Source organism: Lissotriton vulgaris, unplaced genomic scaffold, assembly GCF_964263255.1.
Source record: "Lissotriton vulgaris unplaced genomic scaffold, aLisVul1.2 SCAFFOLD_956, whole genome shotgun sequence".
NCBI classification, from domain to species: Eukaryota; Metazoa; Chordata; class Amphibia; order Caudata; family Salamandridae; genus Lissotriton; species Lissotriton vulgaris.
Window position 1 is genome coordinate 401,873 of NW_028242570.1, and position 6,779 is coordinate 408,651.

Below are 6,779 nucleotides of genomic sequence, written 5' to 3' on the forward strand. Positions count from 1 at the left end.
CGAAACTCATGACAAGGGCTGAAAGATCAGAATCATAGCCCGAATGTCCTGGACTCACTGTTCGGGAGGATAAACCCGAAACTGTGCAGTGTCCAGAACCGCTCCGATGAAGAGGAGCTTCTGGGAGGGAATAAGGTGCGACTTCGGCACGTTGATGGAAAACCCCAACAAATGCAGGAGGTTGGCCGTAGTCTGGAGGTGGGAGACGACTGCCTGGGGCGAGCCCGCCTTGAACAACCAGTCTGTATAGATAGAAGGATGACCAATCTTGGTGGTATTGGCGCTTTACAATATGTAGGCTCTTATTACTATTCACACCACTAAGTGTATATATGATTGGGTGCCTAGGCATGGGTTGTCATCCTTACCCCCAAATAATCCTCAGATTAGGTATATAAATGTACAAAGCCTGTCACACCAACAAGAATTATTAATAGAAAATTTTCAACAATATTTAGAAGGTAAGCTTGAATTAAGGATCTGGCCTGGGGAAAAACATAGAGAGAGTAAATGCTCGTCCCTTATATAGTGTGATACTATAATAGTGCCGTTTTCTCTGATTTTTAACAGCAGGGAGCAACTTGGCTTCAAATTAACTTGGGAAAAGAACAGATTTGATATAATCTTGGTTCGAGTAAAGAGTTGATAAACATAACGGAACACAATATTTCTTAAGGTAAGCCCATGACCTAAATATCGGTGAGAGATAAGAGGAATATATATCCTCCTAATTTATACATAGTACTAAGTAAGATCCTTTTGTAAATTTTAGATTCGACCAATACAAGATTCAAAGGCACACTACTACCCATGCCACTTTAGGCTGGGTCGGAATTATCACCAGTCAGAAGGTACGCTTTTCATACTGGTAATCCAATAATGATAACTGTATCAAGCTTGGACTATGTGATGTCTTGACAAGCTGAAGATTTGAATATCTCCCATATACTTGATATTTTCAGGCGCAAAGTGCATGAACACCCAATAGCAGGTAAGCCTGAGTGTTATGTACTCAGCAACCCAAATAGGTTTCACAGAGCACAAATGATACACTGTGGCTGATTGACCATTCAGAATTGACACAACTCCTCACGGGAGGTAGCACATTACGCTATCACAACAAGACTGGGATGAGCACAGCAAATTAATCTTCTATATAGTATAGCACAATGATAAATTTGAATGTCACGAACTGTGGGGACCCGCACCATCTCTCGACAATGAGAGAGCCTCTTCTTCTTGACATGGGAGATTACCTACACTCCCGCCGCATTTTTCCTCTCCTAATGCATGATCCCGCGTGGCTAAGTGACTTATATGATAATGATGATTGCCCACTTGCTACTGTACCAACTCAATGACTCATGTATAATTAATGTGGATGGGATATCTTATCTCATAACCCGAACAATCTTTGTATTGTATTTTTTCCCAGCCCTGATGAAGTCGTGGGTTCCATCCCAATCGACGAAACACGTGTTGGCTGGACTGGAGGAAAACCTCTAAAAATTCAATGAAGTTGAATCTCTATCGTACTTGTATCACATTTGTGAATTGGAAATATTGTTGAAAATTTTCTATTAATAATTCTTGTTGGTGTGACAGGCTTTGTACATTTGAACAACCAGTCGTCGAGTTTAGGGGAAGACTGAAACCCCTGATCTGCGCAGATGAGCTGTGACCACCGCCATCACTTTCGTGAACACCCGAGGGGCGCTGGTAAGGCCAAAGGGGAGCACAGTGAATTGAAAATGCTCCTGGCCCACCGTGAATCGCAGGTAACGCCGATAGGATGGGAATATGAAAATAAGCACCCTGCAGGTCCAGTGCCACCATCCAGTGGGTCGAGAGCAGACAAGACCTGAGCCAGAGGAACAATAGTTACTTACCTGTAATCTGTGGTTCTCCAGTATTGGTGTCTTTCATAGATTCACATGCCTGAATCATTCCCCGTCGTCGGAGTGGGAGCCCACGGTACATAAAAAAGTAGTAAAATATATCATTTGTACATAGTAAATAGCAGTATACCCAACCAGGAAGTAAAGTATCCCCAGCTACAGTATATAAAACTTCCACATTAGAGACCATCCAGGTCATTATGTATAGACCAAACTGCAGCCAATCAGGCCACAGCTCCCACCAGAATGCTCTCCCCAGAGACCCAGGCTCTCAGATTTTGTAGCACCGGAGTGTACCTGAGTAACGTATAGATAAAAACAGCCTGAGTGAGCCTCTGAGGGGAGGTGGGTGGATGCATGTGAATCTATGAAAGACACCAATACTGGAGAACCACAGATTACAGGTAAGTAACTATTGTTCTTCTCCAGTATTAGGGGTGTCTTTCATAGATTCACATGCCTGAATCAGAGTAGTTAGCAGTAATAGTAGCAATAATATCATACATAGCTCTTGGACGCCAAGGCACATAGCAGTAATGCAAGAACATAATGAAGAGCAATAACATAAAAGGCGTCAAAAGAGCAGGAGGAGGTGGGAGAGAAATAGCAGAGGCTCACCTTATTGAAAAAGATTACGCAGGACTGCTCTTCCCACCGAGGCATCGGTATCGCTTGAAGAATCCAGACAGTAATGCCTCGTGAATGTGTGCCTGCTGGACCAAGTTGCAGCTCTACAGATTTGCAGGAGAGGCACACCAGCAAACAAAGCAATTGAAGAAGAGACTGCTCTCGTAGAATGAGCTCTGGGTAATACCTGTAAGGGTTTACCTGCCTGTTGATGGCAGAGCCCTATCGCTGAAGAGACCCACCTAGCGATAGTTTGTTTTGTCACTGCACAGCCTTGTCTCGGTCTGCCATACGCAACCAATAGCTGATCCGTCTTCCTGATGGCAGCTGTCCTTGAAAGATAGAACTTAAGACATCTTTTGATATCTAGCGAGTGTAAAGTTCGTTCAGCTGGTGTCTGCGGATTTGGAAAAAACGTCTTAAGTATGACTGGCTCATTCAGATGGAAGTCCGATGGTACCTTGGGCATGTACTTCGGGTTGGTGCGCAGTACCACCGAGTCATTCGTGAATTGCAAGAAAGGTGGCTTAGACGTGAACGCCTGCATGTCACTGACCCTTCTGGCTGATGTTAACGCCAGCAGTAATGCAACTTTCCAAGTAATGAACTTTAGTTCTACTTTATGAATCTGCTCAAAAGGATGGCGCATGAGTTGAGCTAATACTATATTCAAGTGCCAGGATGGAGGTGGTCGACGTACTGGTGGAAACATACGAAATAAACCTTTAAAGAATTGCTGGATTATTCTTGAGGAGTATAGCGAATTCGTACCATCTTGACGGTATCTGGATATAGCCGCTAGAAACACTTTAAGTGTTGAGTGTGCCAAGCCTGATTTAGCCAGATGTAAAAAGAAGGGCAAAATCTTGTCCGGTTCAGCATGTATAGGATGTAATTTCATAGTGTTGCACCAAGCACAAAAACGCTTCCATTTAAGCCTGTAAGTTCTGGTCGTTGAAGGTGCTCTAGCATTATTCAGGACTTCTTGACAGTCTTGTGGAATGTTCAAGTGTGCAAACTCATGGTGTTGAGGAGCCAAGCCGATAATTTCAGAGAATGAGGGTCCGGATGATATACCTTGCCTTCTTGGAGTGTCAGAAGATCCGGAATTTGAGGCAGCTGGACAGGCTCGCACTCTGAGAGGAGAAGAAGCTGTGTGAACCAATATTGCCGGGGCCACCGTGGAGCTATTAGAATCATACGACACAGTTGCCTCCTCATTTTCTTGATGACTTTGGGAATTAATGGAATTGGAGGGAAGGCGTAGGCAAAGAGCCGTTCCCAGTTCATTGACAGAGCGTCCCCGCAAGACTCCTTGTGGGGAATCCAGCTCGCAAAATGAGTACATTTCTTGTTGTGGTAGGTCGCGAACAGATCGAGATCGGGGCGACCCCATCTCTGGAAGATTTGATCCAATACTGGTTGATGCAGCTCCCACTCGTGAGTGCTGCATTTGGATCTGCTCAGGGAATCTGCAAGCACATTGGCTACTCCTGGGACATGCACTGCTGACAAGTTGATGTTGTGTTCCAGAGCCCAATTCCAGATTTCCTGAGCTTGCTGGGACAACCGGGCTGCTTGTTCAGGTAATGCATGCTCGTCGTGTTGTCTGTTCGGATCAACACGGAGGAGTTTGACAGAGTCGCTTGAAAGGATTTTAGGGCGAGGAAAATGGCCCTCAATTCCAACAAATTGATATGCCATGTCCTTTGCTGTATGTCCCACTTGCCACTGATCGTCATCCCTTGAAGGTGAGCGCCCCAACCTTCTAGCGAGGCATCCGTGGTTACGATGAATCTGGGGACTTCTGCGAGGAAAGCACAACCCACTTGGAGGTTGCGTTCTTGAGTCCACCACAGGATTGCCTTCTTCATTCGAGGTGTCAGGACGATGACATCCTCGAACGAACCGGACACCTGTACCCATTGATGGCTGAGTTCCTCTTGTAGTGGTCTCATCCTCAGACGACAGTTTGGAGATAGGAGGATGCACGATGACAACATCCCTAGGAAAGATTTGAATCTCCGAACTGAAACGCACTTTCTTTTGAGGAGTGCAATCGCCATTTCCTGAATCTTTTCTTGTCTTTCGTTTGAAATGAAGACTTGAGCCAGTTTGGAATCCAGAGTTGCTCCTAGGAAAGATTTCCTTTGAGATGGTACCAGGTCCGATTTCTTGAAGTTTATTGAAAAACCTAGACTTTGAAACAGGCAAAGGCATGTCTGAATATGTTTGCTTGCGGTGGCGTAGGAATTGGCCTTGATAAGGCAGTCGTCCAGATATGGGTATATCTGAACCCCCTGCAACCGTAAGTGGGCCGCCACAGGTGCCAACATTTTTGTGAACACCCTCGGGGCTGAACGCAGCCCGAAGGGAAGGACCTTGAACTGGAAGTCCCTGCCAGTCACTCTGAACCTCAGGAACTTCCTGTGCCTGGGGAAGATGGGTACGTGGAAGTAAGCATCCTGAAGGTCCATTGTTGCCATGTGGTCCCCTACCGTCAGAAACTGGAGGATCTCTTGGAGTGACAACATTCTGAACGTTAACTTCTTTATATATTTGTTGAGGGCACGCAAATCGAGGATGGGGCGCCATTCCCCCGATTTCTTGCGTATCAAGAAAAAACGAGAGTAAAATCCTTTTCCTCTCTGATGTTGAGGCACTTTCTCGATTGCCCCTTTCCGAATCATTGCATTGATTTGGATGAACAGCTCCCTGAGATGTGCTGGGGGCGGTCCTTTTGGGGGTGAATTTGGAGGGGTCTTTACAAATTCCAATATGTGACCCTTTGAGATTACATCCAAGACCCATCTGTCTGTGGTAATATTTGACCATTGTGAGTAATGCAGGGATATTCTTCCTACAATTTGTTTCTGGCTGGGGCAAAGTGGTGGCAGGATGTGTTTCTCACTTCTTGTTGGCGTTGTCCCTGCCCCAATAGGTTGCTTTCCCTCGGGGCTGTGTATAAGTACTCCGTCTTTGGCCATAAGTTTGTTGTTTATAAGGTTGGTACCTTTGGTTGTTCTGGTTGTTAGTATATGGGCGTTGCTGGTAATATCCTCCTCTATTGGAGAAGTTACCCCTTCATTTAGCACCACGAAAGGAAGATTTACGGTACTGCAGAGTACCTAACGACCGTGCGGTTTCCGTATCTTTCTTAATGGATTGCAAAGCTTCGTCCACATGTGAGCCAAAAAGGAACTCGCCGTCATAAGCCATATTTAGAACCTTGGCTTGTACCTCCTGTCTAAAGGATGTAGATTTCAACCATCCCTCTCTTCTAAGTACTGCAGCACCCGCCAACTGTCTGAATCCTGTGGCCGCCACGTCCACTGCTGCATTGATGATTTCAGAGGAAGCACATTCGCCTTCTTGCAAAATGTTTGTGGCCTCGGAGCGGTCTGGTTCAGGCAGTTTCTGGATGTATGGCGATATGTCAGACCACATTTGCCTATCATACCTGCCGAGAATTGCTAGCGAATTTGCAGCTCTAACTGTGGTTGCCGCAATAGTAGATACCTTTTTTCCAATGGTATCGAGACGCCTTCCGTCCCTGTCCGTAGGGATCGAGATCTGAGTTGACGGGTTCCTTGCCCTCTTCTGAGCTGCCTGCGCAATAACTGAGTCCGTCTTTGCCTGACCGATGAGACAAGCCGGTGAAGAGGCGGGCGCCCTATATATTTTTATCTACTCGCGGCAATACCGCTGGAGAAGAGTTTGGCGTGGCCATGATCTTAAGACCTTCTTTCCAAATAAAGACTATAATGGGAATAGACCAACTTTGTTTCTGAGATAGAGTTTTAAAATCGTACAGAAAACATTCATCTTGTTTAGCCTCCATGGAAATGAGAAATCTTTTAGTAGCCTTGTCCATAATCCTATGGAAGTTCGCTATATCCACCGGTGGTGACTCAGCCTTCGGTTGTTCATCAGGGGATGGCGTGTCCGCTTGATACTCTTCATACTCCGACGAGTCCGATTTATCCAATTCCCCTTCCTCATGGGTTTCCTCATCAGAATTGTCATCCTCCTGTTGGTGGTAGGAGACTGGTGTAGAAGGCCGGGCATGCCCTGCCCCTTCCGTCATCACTGCCCCTGCATTTTGAGTTACCTGAGGCTGTGGGGAAGTGATACGAGAATCGCCCGACTCCGAAGGCGGGAAGCGGCGATAATAATCGCTTAACATATACTGTAAATTCTCAAAAAGTTCCATTGGCATCTGCATCCCTGGCGCTGGTGTATTTACCAATGTAG